Source organism: Alligator sinensis, unplaced genomic scaffold (assembly GCF_000455745.1).
Source record: "Alligator sinensis unplaced genomic scaffold, ASM45574v1 scaffold301_2, whole genome shotgun sequence".
Classification (NCBI taxonomy): Eukaryota; Metazoa; Chordata; order Crocodylia; family Alligatoridae; genus Alligator; species Alligator sinensis.
In genome coordinates, this window is record NW_005841874.1 from 2,801,694 (window position 1) to 2,821,327 (window position 19,634).

General features: G+C 43.5%; 1 long non-coding RNA gene across 1 annotated transcript; it reads left to right on the plus strand.

Moving 5' to 3' along the window:
* The first annotated feature begins 12,853 nt into the window (after positions 1-12,853).
* LOC102384568 lies at positions 12,854-15,841 on the plus strand. The gene is made up of 3 exons (XR_323061.1): positions 12,854-13,169; positions 13,746-13,986; positions 14,140-15,841. It is a non-coding gene; the product is annotated as an uncharacterized LOC102384568 (long non-coding RNA).
* The last annotated feature ends 3,793 nt before the right edge of the window (positions 15,842-19,634 follow it).

Consider the following 19,634-nt stretch of genomic DNA (forward strand, 5'->3'; position numbering starts at 1 on the left):
AGACTCGGTGGAACTGCACACACCTGATGCTCGAGAGGCTGGTGGAGCAACAGAAGGCCATCCATGACATGGACTTGCTTGGGGAGATTAGGATCAGTGGCCCCCTTAACAGAGCTGAGTGGAATACCATCTCCCAGATCTTGGTGGTCCTCAAGCCCTTCCTCGAGGCCACCGAGACCCTCAGCGCTGGCGATGCCTTCCTTAGCCAGGTGATCCCTGTAGTGAGGGAACTTTAGAGCCAAATAGAGAGTTTCCAGGGGATCAATGTTCCTGGCTGAGGCAAGCCACTGTCACCAAACATACAGGCACTGGTGAGACAGCTGTAGGAGGGCATCAGGAAATGGCTTGATCCCTTGCAGTCCAGTACGGTCCATGTGCTGGCCACCATGTGTGACCTGAGGGTGAAGGGCAGTGTATGTAGCAGCCAAACCCTGGATCAGTGGACGAAGGTGACGGTAAAGACAGTCAGGAAGGCAGAATGGCAGAGGTGGGGGGACGTGGAAGAGGGGGATCCACTGTCCCATGCTAGCATGCCATCCACCAGCCAGTCTCCTCCTCCACCACAGGTGCGAGGACGTGGAGCCGCTGCTGTGCGACCCCTTGGCCCACTGGGCAAGCCGCAGCCAGATCTGGTCACTGTTGCCCGGGAACACCTGTCCCGTCCACCGACCAGTGTTCCAAGTGAGAGGGTGTTCAGCATTGCTGGGGATGTACTGACACCCCACCACACCTTCTTGGATCCTGGTTTGGTGGAGCAGCTGGTGTTCCTGAAGGTGAACCTCCCGCTGCTGGGGTTCCCCAAGCTCCAGGTGCAGATGGAGTAAATGCCACCCTCCTCACTCTGTCTGCACTCATTTCCTTTTTTCATTAAAAGTAATTTAATGCCCCAATCTCAGAGCTGGAGAGGGCACTCTGCATCACCAACCAGCAGGAGAAGAACATGTCCCTGCTGAGCTTCCATGCCAGGATGAACTTGGAGGTATGGGGGATATGGGGAAGGAGGAGGCCCCAGTTCCTGGGCATGACCACTAAAACTGCACTCTGCCAGGGTCAGGGAGGCCTGGTGGGACCACCACCAGGATCCTCCTGGTGAAAGGTGGGTAGGAGGCACCATAACCTCCACTACCACATGCATGCACACAGTCCTGGCTTATGAAGAAATAGGAATAATTGGAAATTGGAAAGAAAGGTGAAGCTCAGCTGTGGGAGTGAAGAGGAAGTTGAAATGTATTTGATGTAGTAGTTACCATGACATGAAAAGTAGTTGGTGGTAAGGGGGACTGAGCACAATGTAGGGTTTGCACGCGCGTGCATGTGTGCGCTCTGTTCCTGGATGGAAGGAATAGTAAAAAAGCCAGAGGCTGGCATGCAATGCAGGCAAGAAAGCCAGCCAGTGAAAATGGAAATGGAGGCATCAAGGGGTGAGGGACAGGCTGGGGTGATGGGGAGGGGGAAGGGGGATGTAGCAGCGCAGGTAAAAGTGCAGAGGCACCTGGGGAGTCGGATGTTGAACTCCACTGTGTATATTGAGCCCGTGAGTTTCTGTACCTACTATCTAGAAGGCTGATGAAGTGCAGTTCATAGGCCCAGCTGTGAAAAGTGGTTTATAAATTCAAGCAAGCAAGGCTCTGTAACAGTTTGGCTGCCCGAGATGCTGATGATGCTACTGTGCTGCTTACTACGTTATTTTATTACCTGTTGTCATTTAAAGTGGTGGACCAGGCTGAGGCTGTAGGGGAGGAGGAAACCTCATCGAGGCACACTACCGTCTCATGTAGAGGCCCCAGCAGCAGTGAGGGCACACCTTAACACACACAGTGTCACCCATGTCACCAGTTTTGCTTGTCAGCAGCTTGATGTGCAGTTCCCCAGAAACCCCTGCTCCTATCTCCTCAAAACTTGGTGGGCTTCATGGTATCAGAAGGGGCTACGATCTCTGCAAGTTTCTTCCAAATCAGGCAAGAAATTACAAAGTTATAGTCAGTTTTGTGCTTCCCCATTACAGCCTATGGACAAAATGTCAAAACGGCGTAGAAACAGCGAAACAGTTTTGACGAAATGAAACAAAACAGCAGTTTCAAAACGAAATGAAATTCTATCCCATTGAAACGGAAGTTGAAATGAAATGGTTCTGTTTCACACAGCCCTACTCTCTATTTATATTTAGTTAGTTTATAAAGGTGAATATCTACCTTGCCTTCTGCCCAACAAAATATTTCCATTTTTTCCTGGGTTTTTACCTTATCCCAATGTTGACTTATCCGTGCTCATGACAGTATTGCTATAGCAAGCAGAGCTGAACCAATCCCATCACATGCAGATTTAAGCTTTCTGGATGACTATAGAAGCGAACTTTTCCTTAATCTGATGGCAAACAACATACATTTCTTAAGAGGTTCCTACTTTTGACTTATTACTCAGGCTGATGGATGTTTAGCACTTATTTTAGTGCACAATTTTACTTTAGCTAACATTTGTTAAACCAGAATCATTTCCAAACCAGAGATCACGAGCTGACAGGCTTTCATACTATTGCAGTTGACCGTGCAATTGGGTTTCTACAGGCCAGTCTCTTCTCTGCACAATCAGACAAGGCACTGTGTTTCCCTGAGTTTACCCAATGTTTTCTGTTTGATACATTTTTTCTTTCTTTCTTTCACTTATTTTCTAACCCTGAGTCAAGTGTGTGTGGGTAGGTACAGGGATGGGTGCGGGTGCTTTGCCCTTTCCTGGTGGAGGAATACCTGCCTGTGCACCTGGGTACCTTCACAGAAGCAGGTGAGCCCTTTCAAGTGTCTGGCACAGCAAACAGGAAGATTATAACTATTATCTTCATGACCTGTGTGTGTTCAAACGCTGAAGCATTGTGCGTCTGTACAAAGGGCTGTTAGTTAACATGAAACAGAATGTCTAGCTGTAGTCAAGAATACAGCACAAGTTTACAATTAATGCTTTTAATCAAAATGATCCAGTGCCAAGAGCATTGTTGCACTTAAGTATTTTATGAAGCCATACATGACTACTACTTCAATGGATTGTTTTCTTCCAGAGACTCTGCTAAACAGCATAGATTCACTGGCAATTTTTAGAAGTCTGTTTTCACCAACTCCCTTTACAGAGAAATGGCTGCATGATTAATGATCTTCAGTGCTTGCATAAAAAGCTGGTAATTTTAAGTTTGATCCTGTGAGATCCTAAGCACCATCAGTTCCCCCTGGTGTCAATGGAAGTTGAGTGCGCTCAGATCTTTGCAGAATCAGGCCTAGAAGAATAGGTGAGGAGAGCTCACGCACTCTCTGAAAGGTCTAAAACATACAGCAAATGAATGTCTTTAGGGGAAAAATGTTATTAAACTTTAACCAGGTAAGTGGCATAGGAAAGTAGGAGTTTTTCAATTAGCTAACTGTCTCTAGCCTGGAGCTTTAGTCTCAAATGTTTTTGCAATGCAGCAATATTACAGTCCACATCTGTCAGCTGGAATATTTACAGCTTTCCAATTATATTAAAATTGTCAGAACTCCAGAGCTGAAAGTTGGATCTTAAGCAAACAGGGAAAGGACAGTCTGGCGTGATGCACAAAAATGAGACCAATGTACTGCTGGTTTGGTGGTGGGCCGACTTTGCCTCACATTAAAGGGTTTCAATGCAGGATGTAACAATGGAGAGCCAAATGCATGGCACCATGGTTCAATGAACCTATGCTGATTTATATCATGTCATTTAAACTGAAGAGGGACTGGGTTTTGTTTCTGTATGAAGTGTTAATTCACATTTGTCTAGTTCAGCAGTCTCAGGGGTGCTCTAAGTTGTGCCAGCTGTGCATAGCACCAAAGGACTGGAACTGCTATGGTCACCCAAAATTAGCCAGGGACTGAAAGAACACTGGTCTTTCATTATCTAGGGATTCCCTCATGCACGGAGCATTTTTGGCAGCGGAACCCACCTACCCACCCACCCACCCACCATGTCTGTACAACATGGTCACGTCGTACAGACAGTCCAGAAGAAATGACTACAGCACAGGCCAAATTTTAGCCCAACTCTTTAAATAAGCTTCAGCAAGGTGTTGGAATAGCGAATAGATGTCTCTTTTCAAAGAGTAGAATACAATTCATTTCATAATTCACCGGCGTGCCCATTTCCCCCCCACCTGCTGTTCTAACCACATCAGCAACCATCTTGAAAACACTCTACAAGACTATTACCAGTGGGGAATGAAACATGCAGTGAGCGTGGGTACTTTTCATCCATTTGCTTCAGGAGCAGAATTTCACGTTTTCAGGGCGAGACAGCCAACAATCAGCAGGGCTAAGGAGTCACAACACAGCCATGAGGTCTAGCAAAGTAAAGTATGCCAAAATCATTCGGAAATGGGCTAAAATCATAAAGCAGTGAGCAAAATCCTTCAAAAGCTAAGTGTAAAGTGTTTACTCTCTGTGTGTTCTTCCCCAGAAACAACACAGATGCCTTTTTTTATTTTTTTTAAGACACACTTGGATCAGGGCAAACATTTCTTTTGTAATCAGCCCATGCTGACCCTGTTTAGCTTGAGGTTAGCAACCAGTGGCATCTGACCTGTAGAAGTTAATGCTGCAGAACAATAGAAGGGGGTTGGTGAGGCCTTATCCTATTACCTTTTGATACCAAATTAATTGTTTTTCTCTCTCACGATGATTCTCTGACCCTTTCAGCTAGATGTGTTACCAGCAAAGAGCAATGGATTAAATTTAAGTGAGTACATTTCCTAACATTGTTTTGCAGCTTTAAAGTTATTTGAGTCTTCCTTTCTGAGCTAAGAGGTTTAAGAAGATGCTTATAAGTACAGCTCATCTGAAGGATTGGAAGAAAGAGAAATTCCCAAATATATGTGAGCGTAGGGTAGGGTATCACAAGACATCACATAATAAAACCTATGAAAAGGCAACTCAAACAAAGACCTTATTACAGAAAAAAATAGATACATATGGACAGAGATATTCCCAGGTAAACTATGGAAGGCAATCCTAAACAGTCACATTTGGTAGTCTTTCCAATTAATGCAGCATTCAAAGAAAAAATTACTTAATTTATAGAATATATAAATGAATCAAAGTGGTGCTATCTGTGGGAGAAGTAAAATGGAAAACTGAATGGCATATGAAATGAGTTCCCTTGTGATCTCAAATGGAGCTTTGGTGTATCACACTCACACACACAGTTCAAGATAAAATCACTTGGTATCACATGATTTAATAGGCTAAGTCCTCTCCTATTAAGCAAAACTCCTCCCTCCTTCCTCCCTGTTCATTGCTCACTTTTAGGCTAGGGACAGAAGTTACACATAAACCAATTTAAATCATCAGAAACTGGCTTAAACCTGTAACAAAACAGAAGCCCAGTACACACAAACCAGTTTAAAAATGGCCGAAACTGGTTTAAGATAAACCTGGTTGAATGTAATAATCAGACTTAACTGATTTGGGTCAAACTGCTTTATGAAATGTCTGTCCCAGACCCCTTCCTGGTTCAGGTTAAATCACAGTCCCCCAGAATCCCTGCATGCTTTGCAGTCCTGGGCTGGGCTGGGCTGTCTGCTCCAGCAGAGAAGGGTTAGGAGGGGTGGGGAGGAGGCAGGAAACAAAAAATTCCTGATACTGGGTGACATGCCACCATGCACAGGTCAAAATGGTGTCCCCTGTGCATCACAATTTAGATATTAAGGGCTAGATTCTCATTTGATATGAACTGTAATAGCTCTAACAACTCTAACCAATGGTTCATAAAAGATTAGGATATGGCCCCAAGATTTTTTTTTGCCAGCATCATGAGAACACAGCTTGGGATTTCAGAAAAGACTAAAGAGAAATGAACATCTAGATCCCATTCAACTTTCACAGGAGTTAGGTGTTTCACTTTCTTGGGCCAATTTAGGTAGTCAATAGGACTATTCAAATGCTTAAAGTTAAGCACTATATAAGTATTTGCAAGATCATGACCTAAGATGGGTTTATTTCCAGTAGATATTCATCAGATAACCTTCAGTATACCTTACATTGTCTAGTCTTGACTTAGCTAAAAGAACAGGTATTGATAGCTTCTACACATGCAAAGAAAGCTCTAGACTGGGTTGAGTGGGCAGCTCTTTGTGTGCTTCAAGAAATATGCATTTGGTCTCTCTCTTTATGCTACCCACATATATCCCTGAAATATCTGTTATTAAATTAGATGGCTAAACCCCAAGATCTAGTTCTCTGAGCTTAGCAGAACAATAGGTAATACTCATGCCAGTCTCCAGAAAAGGCTGCCCTAATAATATACCATCCAACTGGATGACTAATATTAGACTGGTGACTTTGCCAAGTGGGAATATTAAATAATATCCAAGTCTCTGAAGTGCTACAGACAAGATCAAGATGCTTTATTCCAGATTATTCCCTTAAATAAATAATAAAGAAAACAACAAAATCCCATCATGCCATAACTGAATACTAAGTGCCAGGTTCAACCTCAGGAAAAACAGTTTTTTTTCCATGTTTATACATGAATAACTACAAATAAGGGAGAGGCAAGCTTTCAAATGATTGCCTTGCAGCTTATCTCAGTTACTCTTAACCAGCGTTCTGCTAAGTAAAAATGCCCCACAGGCTTCGCGCACGGCCAGACCAGGAAAGGCTGCAGTTTTTATGCAGTCTTCTGCCTCATAGTCATAAGGGCTATCTGATAAGCCAAAGGCAGGCAGGAGCACCCGCTTTCCCAGTCTGACCCTGCACAGCATCTCTTAGAAACAAAGGTATGTGGGGCAGGTGGAGCTGTACCACACATCTCTGTCTCCAGGAGGAGCACAGAGCACCCAGACTGACAAGGGTTAAAGCAAGAGCTGGAGCTCTGTCCTGATTTAGGCTAGCAGAAAGGCCTGACTCAGGAGGGAGCATTCATGATAGTGCCACAGTCCTTCGTGGACTGGCTGTGCAAAAGACTCTTACCTGGCCATGGCACCCACACCGTGTCACCCTTGAAAGGGTCTTGCAACACCTCAGATCAAAACCGTGAGCCTAGTCAATGTGCAATAGCATAGCAAGCAAAATACAGGAATCTGAATTGCTCTACAGAATACAGGATGTTCCCTACAGTCTTCTTAATTATTTTCTCATTTGCAAAAAGTGAAAAGAAAAAAGCGGTACTGGAATAATGGCAGAAGAGTATTGACATTGTTCATATTAAGAAATTGTGAATGTCATATATATGGTCAACAGCTAGAGCCAACAAGGGTTAAATAGGCACCCATTTATTTTAAGTTCTATCTCTCAGGGCATAATACAATGTCTACCTAGTCTTTCCACTGACTTCAGTGGGTGTCATCTCGAGCCCTTAGAAGCAGTGACACTCCTTTTGACTGCCATAGAGATTGGAACAGGCCCTAAATCAACTGTGATTAAAAGTTATTGGTTGCTAGAAATTCATGTACAAGGGATCATAACATTTGCCCTTCCTCGTCTAGACAGATTGTATCAAACAGTCCCTTTTGTGACACAAGTATTAATCCCACAACAACAGATCATTATATCACCAAGAATATCATCATCCCTTCTCAACTGAACAAAGAGCAAGGCAGAGAGGGAAAGATGCAATTATAGGAAAAAAATCTCCAGCTAATGACAAGTGTAACTGGAAGACAGCCCTCCTTGAGTAGCCACCTACATGGGACTTGGGTAGAGGATCACCAATAGTAGGAGTGAAGAACTGAGGGAGACACCAGGAAGCCAGTCTATTCACATGACAAAACAGAAGCTGCAGTCATAGCATTGCTATAAATTGTTCTTTTAATTAAGAACTGAGTTAGTTTTGCAAGCCTGGCCCCCTTCATGTTGTTACCCATGGTACGTCATTGTTGTCCATGTGGTATGTGAAACACTTTGCAAAACTAAAGGACCCTTCTGTCGAATCGCTAAGAGAAAACAGTCATAATTAATTTAGTCAGGAGCAGCGGTGTATGGGTGGCCACAGCACTTCAAACAGTCCTAAAGCAGCACGTCCTGGTCTACCAACTGGGACTCAGAAGCCCTGGATTCTAGTTTTTCGTCTTCCAGGTGATTTGGGGCCAGCCCCCTTCAGACCTTAGCTTCTCCAACGGTAGGGAGGTGCTGACAGTATGGATTCATCTGTTAAGGTGTTTTGAGATCTCCTGATGAGAAGTGGCACATACGAGTTATCTATTACACTTACTACACAACAACACTGTCACCTTCTCAAGATCAGCTTCAGCATTTGGTTAATTTTTATTTTGATTCACGTAGTGCTTCTTCCATAGCATAAGAATCCATGCAAAACATGCGCTGAAGGTCTTGGCTGAAGGTCTTGGCTGAATAAGCAGGTTTTGATCCAGATCTCTCATTTGACACACGCTTATTTGTTACTACCATTGGAAGAATAGCAATGCAATTTTGACAAAGGCTGTTCATGTTCTCTCTCTCTCTCACTCTCTCTCCAATACTGAGATCCTTCCTCTAATCCAACCCTCATTCTTCCTGCTGGCTCACCCAATGCCATTTTATTAAAACTGCAGCTCATCTAGCATTCAACGGCACGACTTCTTACATGCTTCAAAATAAATCAGTGCATTGCTCCTATCCTAGCTCCCTTGCCCTTGGCTTTCAATTAAATTTAGAATCAACTATAAAAGGTACAACCTTAATGTATATGGCTCAAAATGACCTTGCTACACCTTTTCCTACCACCTGTGACTTCTTGAGCAGGGCTCTTGTACTCCAGCTCATGGCTTAAAACCTGGAAACATGAATTTGCTCTAAGCTCCTGTGGCAAACTGCAAGTCTCAAGCTGTTTAAAGTCTTTAAAGGTATGTCCAAAGTGAAAGTGCACTCCGCAGAAAGAAATCTGGGAACCTGAATCTGTCAGAGCTCAGAAATAGATTTAAAATCTTTGTGCGAGTTAAATGTTGTTTTCCTCCTTTAATTCTTGCACTCTTTGCACAGTAAATCAGCATGTTTCCTTATAGTGTCTTTATCAACAGCATTACCCAGATTAATAAGGTTATGTTATGCCCAGATAAAAAGCCACCAATACATGGAACTTACCTTTTGTGTTTTTTCTTCTGTTTCTCTTGGGCTGTTGTTGGAGCAGAGATACAAGCAATGTTGAACTCTTTGAGATGTAAACCAGGAATGTATTTATAAGACCCTAGGGGGCAACAGTGGCCTGAGAGGTTAGTGTGTAAAAAACTCATGACAGAGAGAAAATCTGGTCCTCAACTCTTCCAACCTAAGACCTCAAGGGTCTTACGTTGCCACAGACATCACTGCAGATTAGGTGGATGCAGGTGTCTGTACTTTTAAATTACCCAAATGTTAAAGTCCATCACTTGCAATTCGGTTTTACAGAGACGGTCGATGCAGTGATCTTCATGTCTATCAGTGCACAACAGGTTTTGTCATTGCTCCAATAGGACACTTTGGGAAACTCAGGATAGCCTAGGAAGTGATGTGGGTGACTCAGAAGATGGCATGCCATATGAACCGCTGCCCCAGCATGGGCCCGGGAAGCAGAGTTTGATGAGACATCCAAAAACCCGGCCTTTTGAGAGACAGAAAACATGTCTACGTTTGTAGTCCCATACTTTCTAGCATCTCAGCTCAAGTCCACCTCAGCTGATGATATTCTGAGTTACGTATTCCTGAAACAAAAGAAAAAGAACACGTGGACCGGGCGACGGGGGGCTGGGTACTTCTCTCAGGACTACCACTAACCATAGGCATGTCAAAGTCAGGTGTGGCAAGTCTCTGTTTTTTGCACACGTCATTCATATTTTTAATTGAGAATTCAAGCTCACAATTTGATCTGCAATCTCACAACATTGGGCCTTTTTTTTATTTATTTAAACCCTGCTTCTGCAGGTACATGAGAATGTGATCTTTGCAGCTTCCATTTAATATACATGTTAGTAACTGTCACACTCATCTGGAAATTTGATTCTTGAAGGCTCACATCAGGAGGCAAATAACCCAAGTGCTATTCCTTTATTAAAAAAAAAAAAATTTTTTAAATCTTTTACCTTTTTTAAGACAGCGCCCCCAGTTTTCATGGCTTGGGACTGGTAACATTGGGGCCGTCTCTTACAAAACCAAAAACAACCAAGTTTCTCTCTGTAATAGGAAGAGTCCTGGTGCTACTGGACTACAAATATCTAAATTACTCCTGCACTCACGGTTGAAGACCTTGTTCCTAAACCCCCTCAATGGATTTCTACAGAGAGTCAGACCATCATTAGAAACGTCAGAGCCGAGTGGAAGGAGAGGGTTTTGTTGCATTGTCGTATTTATTCACAACGTATCAATAACCATATTCTCTAAAACACTCATTCTTTGAGGATGGAATTCATTTTTGCAGCCCTCCATGGGTAAATGAATTAATTGAATTGAGTTAAAATTAGTTTTAAAATTAATTTATTACGTTTAACTAAATCAGGCAGAGTTTCAACACAGGGGGAGTTAAGTGCATCTAGATCAGGCATATTCCACCCCCATGCAATTAGCTCAATGAAACATCAGTTCAGGTACACAGGGGCAGGCTCACCACTATCAAGTAAGCCTTGCTATCTTGCCAAGCTGCTCCTAAGGTAGAAAGGGATTTATGTTTCTTATTTTTCCTGTTTGAAGAGCGGCCCTCTTAAGCATATAACAGCAGTGCTTCAGCAGAGCAGTTCAAGTCATAAGGAAAAACCTCTAGACCCCAATGATGGGAAAGCACCTTACCTGGAGAAGAAACATGTGGCTGTTGTGGAAGCTTCTGTTGAGTTTGGTGAGCTGCTAGGCATGGATCAGCACAGCTGTGGCTAACTAAAGGCTATCACGGGTAGCAAGGGTGCTCTGCTGAGCTTCTTTAGCTAGAACCCCTCGTTAGTTAGAAAACACACAAGCATGATGATAACCATCTGCGCCATCACACCAAGAACTGAAGCAGGGACCTTTAGAGCTACAGGGCTGGCTTGATCTAAAATACTAGCTACTTCCAGATATTGTAGCACTTCTATCCCAAGGCAAAGGATACCCCAACCGAGGCATGGGCATTACTAACCTTTATGCATGCGTTAATAATTAGGAATATGAGCAGTCAATGGGTTTATTAATTAAATAAAGGTGCTGGTAGACTGAAAATTTCTTTGGCACTGCAAATGGCTTCCTCTGGTAACACTTTACTGTTTTTTCCAAAGATACCCACATTTCTAAAAGCCCATAATATAGGGGCACTGAACCAGGGCTACAGTGTGTGCATTAGGGGGGTTGCACTAGTGACTTGAAACAAGCTCTTACTATTGACTGCTAGTTCTGGACTCAGCATGGGAGCACACTCCCCAGAGCTCTGCAGGGGCACAGACTTGTAGATCCAGCTTTAGGATCAGGACCACGGCACGTTGTCTTATGATTTGTCCACTACACAAGAAAGGTGTTTGTGCCCAAACGCTTGCAATTCAAGAATGTATTTATTTTTTTTGCAAAAATCTAGTTGGTCTAATAAAAGATAATCACCTTTACCACGAGGTCCAATTGCACTAATTAATGCATTTTGAAAGGATTTACTCGCAGAATAAAGTTCTTCTTAGTGGCATAAATGTTTGGAAAAAGGACTTTTAATTTTTTTTTTTAATTTTTTTTTTTTTTTAAAGATTTGAAATTCCTAAGAGCCGGGTTTCAGTTTTGTCCTCTGATTTTCCCCACTCTATTTTTAATTCCCCATTAGAATGTCATTCCAAAAGATTAAAAATGTAGTACAATGGGGCACAAGAAAAAGAAGATTAGTTCTGAGAGATCTGTCGAGTGCAACACTTAAAAGACTGAGGTTAGATAAAATACAAGATCTCCTCCAGATTCTGGGTTGAAATAAAACACCGAACATTTCCCCTTGGCTGGCAACAGGTGAGTTCACAATCTGGGCTTCGGCTACCACAGAAGTGGCTTCCCTAACCGATTTAGGGGGGTTACCCCCTAGGAAAACTTTTTTTTTTCTCTCTCTGTCTCACAAAACATTTCAAATGTTATCAGCTTCAGAAACAACACAGTTTCAAACCAATGGGGAAGGAGCCGATTGGCTCTAAAGTTACCATCCCTAAGTCCTGCGCTCCGTTCTGTTTGGGGCCATTGTTCTGAGCAAATCATCCATTGAAAATCAAGCCCTCCAGCTCATTATGTATTCCCTGTCTGAGATGACCAGAACTATTTCCTGCAGCTTGGTTTGGGTGCTAATTACCTGCTCAAACACCTTGTAAATACCTCTGTAAACCTGTTTTAGGAGGGAAAACTCACCTTTTCAGGCTACACACTTATTACATATTCCCTCTTTGGCTTCCTGGTGCGTGTTGTTTAATTCAGGCAGATAACTCAGCTCGTGGCCCCTTGCTATTATGAAGTGGCAGGCTCTCCCTTCCCCCCACCATTGCCCTCCCCCTCCAGGGCTAGTTTGCTACTGGCCAGATTGCAAAAAAAAAAAAAAAAAAAGTTTACAAAAAAAAGTGGGGGACCCCCATTTATTCACAGAGAGGATGGGGGCAGCTTCCTTCTCCTGTCCAGATTTGGACTGTTGATATCTCCGCACTCCCCACGACTGATCGCCAAGGCCCGTTGTGCAAACACAAGAGCTGAATATGAAAGAAGCTCCAGCTAACGCTGGCCAGAACTGGTCCTCCCTGCCTTTCAACAGAGAAAGGCCCGAGAAGGGGGGCATACAAATCACACACACACACAGTTTGGCTCTTGGGTTTGTACTTGGAAAGAAGGATTTTAACCCACCCAGCAAGAAAGAGCTTCCCAAAATGTCAATGCCCATTGCAAAGGAGGGTGAGATTGCAGAATTACTCTATAATTAGGCAGAGTTTTGATGCTGGGGTGGGGGGAAGGGAAGTTTTTTTTTCCTTTTCAAAAACACTCTTGGGATTATAGGTAAATCCCTGAAGATGATCAACAGTAACATGCTGAAGCCTTGGGAGGAGAGTTTTCAAGCTCTCTGGCCACAGCTGTAACTGGTATAATCAGTGGAGCTGCACTGATTTATCCAAGCTGAGGATCTGACCCCATTTTCAGCACGCAGTTTAGCTGCAGCTGGGGATGGGCTGTCTCTCTCTCCACACTTAGATGGGGCTCCTCACCAGGGCCCACAACTAATCTATGCGTAGGGGCCAGCAAGTGAGTAGCAGTCCAGGTTTAATTTTTAACAAGAGAGCATCTGGCATGGTCTGTGGGTGCCACATGGTGGTTTGGTTTTTGTCCCCGTGGCATCCAGACGGCGAGGGTTCATTTCCCAGTGGAGGGGAGGGCTTCCTGCCTGTGGCCCTGTGGTATAAGTGACCACTGTTAGGGAGCAAAAAAATAAAATAAAATAAACTTTAAAATGTTGCAAGAGAAAACAATCCTCCTGCGGCCACAGTAAATAAACTAACAGCAGTGGGGTGATTTGCAACCATGTAATGGGCTTTTGTCTAGGCCTATTTCTCTCTGCCTTGAGGGTTTCTGTGTTCCTGCTCTGCAGGATCCCAATGTTTCTCCCCTCCGCTACAAAGGCCCGGGGCTTGAGCCCCTCCTCTGACCATTCACCCCCAATCTTGCCCATGCTGAGGCTTACTTACAGCAGACTGAAGAGTTTCGGTGGGGTGCAGGGCACTGCAATTTAGGATTTCTGCCGTACAGGTTGAATTGCGCCGGGAGGACTCGCTGGAATTGGAAATAGCCTTTACTCATCCTTTTAACCCTTTTTTCGCCCAGACAGTTTTCAAGTCCCCGGGGCAGCTGCTCCCTGAAACAAACTCGGAGGTGTCCATAAGTTTAAATAGCTCGGAAAGAGCAAGCGGTGGCTCCAGGCGGGCACTGGAGCCCTGCCACGCTCAAGGCTGCAGTTTGGGCCTACAAGATGCCGAGCGCCCCTAGCTCTTATCGGTAACGGGAACAAAGGGCACCGCAGAGGCTCGCAGCATCAACCTGTTGGATGCCTACTGTAGGCAAAGGGGTGCGTTGTGCTGTTTCTTTGTGTTTCAGTGCAGGAAAGGAGGGTGAGAGGCTGATTGGAAAGGGATGGAAAAAAGATGCGGGCCCCTATCCGAAGCAAAACGGGTCTGGATAGTTTTCAGGCCCGCTGACTCTTCCTCTTCCTTTCCAACAGGCGCTCTTCCCCACTCCCCGTGCCATGGCATCTAGGGCAGTTGACCTGTTGGGACTGCAAAGCTCTGCTACAATGTACCTGTGTTGCCTACAGGTCCCTAGGGAGCCCCTGGCTCTTCCAAGGGGTGCCTCCAGCGTGCCGGCGGGGCCAAGCATGTGTGCTCTTGTCGGGACTTGGCGCGAAGAGCATGGGAAAAGGCATTCGGTGATCTGTGCCGCTCGGGAGCCCCGGGGGGAGATCAGCAAACAAACAAGCAAACAAGCAAGCTGCAACGGCTGATGCTGCTGGTGTTTAATCACACAGCTCAGTGCTAATCGGGATCCAGCATAAGCAGCGGGCAGGTGTTTCAGCCTTCCCTTCCCTGTTCAGGTTACTGCCGGACAAACAGAAGAGCACACCTCTAAAGGGGGCTGCGACCCCAGGGCCTGACCTGCCAGGACTTACCCACGCCAGCCTAGCTTTTCACACTAGACACAACCACGCTGCAGTAAGTTAAGAGGAGTGCAAGCCTTTGCAGGATCAGGGCCTAAGTAACCCTTGCTGTAGGGCAGGCTCAGGCCATGCTAATGAGACTGCCTGTTGGTACACAGGTCTACACTAGTGCACAACTGCTGCCCAAGATCGGTTATATGTTTGCACTGTAGTAATACCGAGAAGCCCAAGTCAGGGACCAGGATCCCATTAGATGAGTCTCTGAACAAGCACAGAAAGAAAGCACATCCCCACCCCCCGTTACAAATGCTTCTAATGTCAATGGCTTGAAAAAAAGGAGCCAAGCAAATATATAACATTGTGAATACATTTTTCCTCGGTAACTGAGGACTGATTGACAGTTACCAAACCAGGGAGAGCAATCTTGATTTCTACTTACAACAATTTAAGGGAAAAACCTCCGAGGACCTGCCTACACTGATCTTGCAGCTGTGTTTAAGACAGTTTCTGCAAAACCAGTTTATCACACACTTTTGCTGCCAGGTGGGGATGGCTTTAGAAGGGTTTTGAAAGGACACCAGCAATCTGAAATGCACTCAGGTTTACAAACAGAGCTAAAAACCTACCACACTTTCCCTTCCCACTTTCCGAATACCCTCCCAATTTTTGCAGCTTGGAATTGCTGTTTTTCAGCATTGCTTTTTATCCCCCGCCTCCTGCCACTCACTCCCCCCAATGTGTTTCGATTCCCATGTTTCTGGGTGGAAAACCATGCAAACTGAAAGAGGAAGTTGACAGAGTGCAGAAAGGTAACAATAAAACCGACTTTGCCCAACCTGATACCAAATGCACAAGGGAAGCAACGTGAAAAATAAAGACAGCTCTTCCTTCATCTTTTCAGTTATTGTGAGCTTGGAGGTTATTCATAGCGGGAGATAATCAAACGTCACTAAAAAAAAAAAAGAAAAGAAAAAGTTGTCTGTAGCCCTTTAAGAACACCCAAGACTAGAATTCAGAGGTTAAATTCAAATGTAAGCTGAACAATTTAAAAAAATAATAATAATTGTACCTAGCACTGGCTAAAATGTTTCTGTGGAGCAGTTTTTCATCCAAAAAAAGCAGTTTCGTTGCAAGCAAAATGTTTTGCAGGAGAGTGCCAATTTCAATTGTTTGCAACAGAATTTTTTCAAAACAAATTGTTGCGACAGTCTCATTTAATTAATGTCAAAACATTGCTTAGACCCCCCCAACACACTTCATTTTTTTTAATATTCACTTGATACTATCTGGGGGGGTGTATATATATATAAAGAGAGAGAGAGAGAGAGTGACATTATTGAAACAAAAATGTTTCAATGTTCCCAAAGCATTTGTCTTCAAATTCTGCAGGAAATAACCAAACTTTGGCTTTTAATTCGGATTCAGAGTTAAAACGAATTTTACAATATCAGAATTTCCCTTCAAATGGGAAATGTTTTCCCACCATCTGTAGCTCTAATTCAGTTTGGCTCCATTCACAGTAGCCAGGCAGAACTTCTCAGAAACTGGTTTAATGCAAACGGTGTTTGCAGAGGGCTATGGCCAAGGTAGAGAGGACACTGGCAGCTGATCCTCAGCGAATGTGCATTTTCATTGCACTATTGATTTTTAAACCAGCTGAGGACATGCCCCTCTGTGTGCTGCTCCAGGCTTTCAGGCAAATGGAAGAGATGCTTTCAAAAGGTTCTCGGTGTTGCCTTTCATTTTTTTTCCAGTAATTTCATATGCACCTATCTTGTACAGGCAAAAATGAAGATGTGCACATAAGATACAGCTGTGTGTGCAAAGCTGCATGGATACCTGCTCAGTTCACCAAGACAAATGTAAGATTCTTTCTGCACGTGTCAAAAGTTGGACTTTGAAAAAATTCTTGCAAAAAAAAAAAATGTTACTCTCTAAATCTCTGCCTGTAATTGTACTGAATTTCAGTAGGAGTAAAGTTTTCACTCCACTTCAACCATTTTCAGGAGGGTGAGGGGTCATTTGCATGTGTCCTCTAAGCAAACAGATTGACCTGGACATGATTCAGTAAAAGGTTTTGGGTCAGACTCTCTGGCTAAGGGTTTGTATAATGTACATCCAAACACCTCCTGCAAAAATGGCAAGGACAACTCCGAGGCCAGGTTCTGTGGTGCAAAGAGAGCTGGGGCTAGCAATGAGTGGACAGAGTGGTTTAACATGATCAACAGACTAAATCAAAAGTCCTGAACCTGCTTTTCTTAATTAATCAGGCAAAACTCACAGTGAGAACAAGACAGGTCCTAAAAAAGCAAATGCAAATCTATCATTTTCATGACGATACACAAAGACGAGCCCCAAAACATCATTTTAATCTGATTTGATCAGAAATGCCGCATCAGCGATTACAAAATGCCACAGTCATTTTGAAAGGATCTCCACATTAACCCTTTGCACTGTGGCTCCTGAAAATCAAACACTGATTTACAAATAAAAATGCTCTCGAAACATCACCGATCTGCTGTGACAAGTGAGGTGTATTTTTCTGTAAACCTGGATTCTGCCACAAGAGGATTTGATTTTTATGACTAAACAAATCTGGAAAAGTTGCACGCTTCTGAGTTGAATAGATTTAAACATGCGCAGGAGGCAAACGTGGATTGAATTAGCTTTTGTACCCTTCTTCGTTCCTTTCAATGATTAGTCTGTGAGCCACCGAGTAACAAGTGTAGAGTTCCTTAGTCTTCCCTTTTCTTGTGGTTTTACTATTTAAAACATTCCAAGCTCTGGAAGGGGCTTGAAACACCAGAGAGAAAATGAGCAGGGTTATAAACACAGGACCTGATCCCGCTCGCCCTTATCCCTTTGGGGAATCCTACCCTCGCTGTCTCAAGAGAGCAAAAACTTGCAGGATGAAGTCCCAGTTTTGCACAGCGGCGGCGTTTATTTGAGCGAGTCAAACGGGCCTTTGACACAACGTCAATGTTTTCTTTTAAAAAGCGGCTGTCAAGTTGGAAGGCAAATTAAATACACATTTATAAGCCATCTTATTATCATTATGCCCCATTTTGCAAAGGCCGGAGAAATGTCACAGGCGGTGCAGATTGGTCAGATTCCAGTGAACTCGGGTGAGCGGGGCTGTTTTGTTGGAGACCTTCTATCAGCGGCTCTGGTCACTCCATGTCAGTCAGCCGGACAAACAAACAAACACTCTGGTCACATGCCCAAATGCACATGACGGATGCAGATGTGAAGCTGTGAAAGGGCCCTTTGCATTTTAAACACCTGCAGGAATTCCAGAGCCGTTGGAATGCCTTCCACTCTAGTGCCTCCGAGCCGTCCCGATACAAAGAGCCCGATCCCGAATGCAACCCCCTCTCCCACTAGGGTCAGCTGGGCCCGAAGTTGGCAGTGAGAAAATAGCTCCTGGAATGTACAATATCCCATCCCTGTCGTGAAGGCCGGTGGGGTGCTGACAGCGAATAAGGAGAGGGCTGGTCCCACAATGCCTTGTGCTTGCTTAGGACGTGAAAGGGGCATTCTCAAAATAAGCAATAGGCCGTGCTAAAAAAAAAAAAAAAAAAAAAAATCCCCATTACGTTCTCAAAGTTTATGTTAATGCTAAACCATCCATCATTAAAACTTTCCGTTGAAAATGAAGATGCCAACTCTAGTCTATGCACACACACGCACATGCACAATCGCATTGTTTTTATTCTCAAATTACTTTCTGCATGGGGAAGAGAATGCAATTTACTATTCATAACATTTTCCAAAGAATATCCCCTAGTGCCTCAACAAAAAGGAACTATAACTGCCCATAATGTAGCCGCACATTTTTGTAACGTGATAATTGTAACTATACGCATCATTTTGTTCTCGTGTATCGGATGAGAGTTTCTTTTTTCAAAAGGTTACGCAAAAGAGTTCATTGCAGTCAATCAGTCTTCAATAGTCATTCTTTATGAACCAGCGTCATTTGTAATGCCCAGCAAAGAGTTAAAAATATCTTCAGGGCCGGATTCCCCTCTCATTTATAATTATGTAAATCAGGAGAAAACTAAATGAAGCCCTTTTACTGAAATAAATGACGCTTTGGGATACGGCTACAATTATTTGCAAATTCAGGTTGAGTTTAGGCAAAAAAAACATGAGGATACCTAAAAAATGTCAGAGTATTTTGTGTTGATATTTTCTGAACAACATATTGGCATTTTGAATGAAATGTTCTGAGTTCATTTCAAAATGGCATTTCTGTTTTAAAAATGACCTCAAGTAAAACAGATGAACAATAAAGGAGTGGTAAAATAAAATAACCCAATATGTAATAAAGCATTTCATTTTAGCTCGAGTAAAACCTTGCGAGTGATCTAAAATGAAATTGCTTTCCTTTTTTGTTTTGCAAAAAACCCCTAAAATGATGCAGGTTTAGCTCAAGCAATTTTTTTCCTGACTTTTTTTGGGGGGGTGGGTCAGCCACAGAACTGAAAAACCCATTGTGTCCAGCAGGAGCCAAGAGTTCAACTGTAAGAAGAGAATCAGGTTCATAAAGTTGCCTTCAGTCAAATGCTAATTGGAAAACAGCACTTTAAACTTACTAAAACAATAATTAATTTGCATGAGAACTTGCCCATTACTTTTAAGACATTTATTATTTCACTTTCCCACCCAGGCAGGTCCTGTCTATTTTATTTAATTGACCTTATATCGGTCCTCTGGCCAGGGGTTAATTTTGCAGTTCTAAGTGTAAAGGGAACAGCTGCATAACTTTGTCCAGCTCGTTTAATGATTTGTGCCAGGGCTCCAGCATGGAGAGCACAGTCGCTCCCATTGGTGCCATATCTATTCAATCAAAATAGTGGTCTCAAAGGTTCTGTAACTTATAACTGCCATTGTTGTCCCAAATGAGTAATTACAGCCTGTAGTCAATGAGTACAGGTCTGGCCAGGGGATCAATTCAGTCACCAGCGTGCTTTGTTGTTATTAATTAGTGTCCAAAATGCACCGTTATGGCGTATGAAATATATGAAGAGCACTTTTGCTGCTCTCTAGCTTTCTGTCCTCCG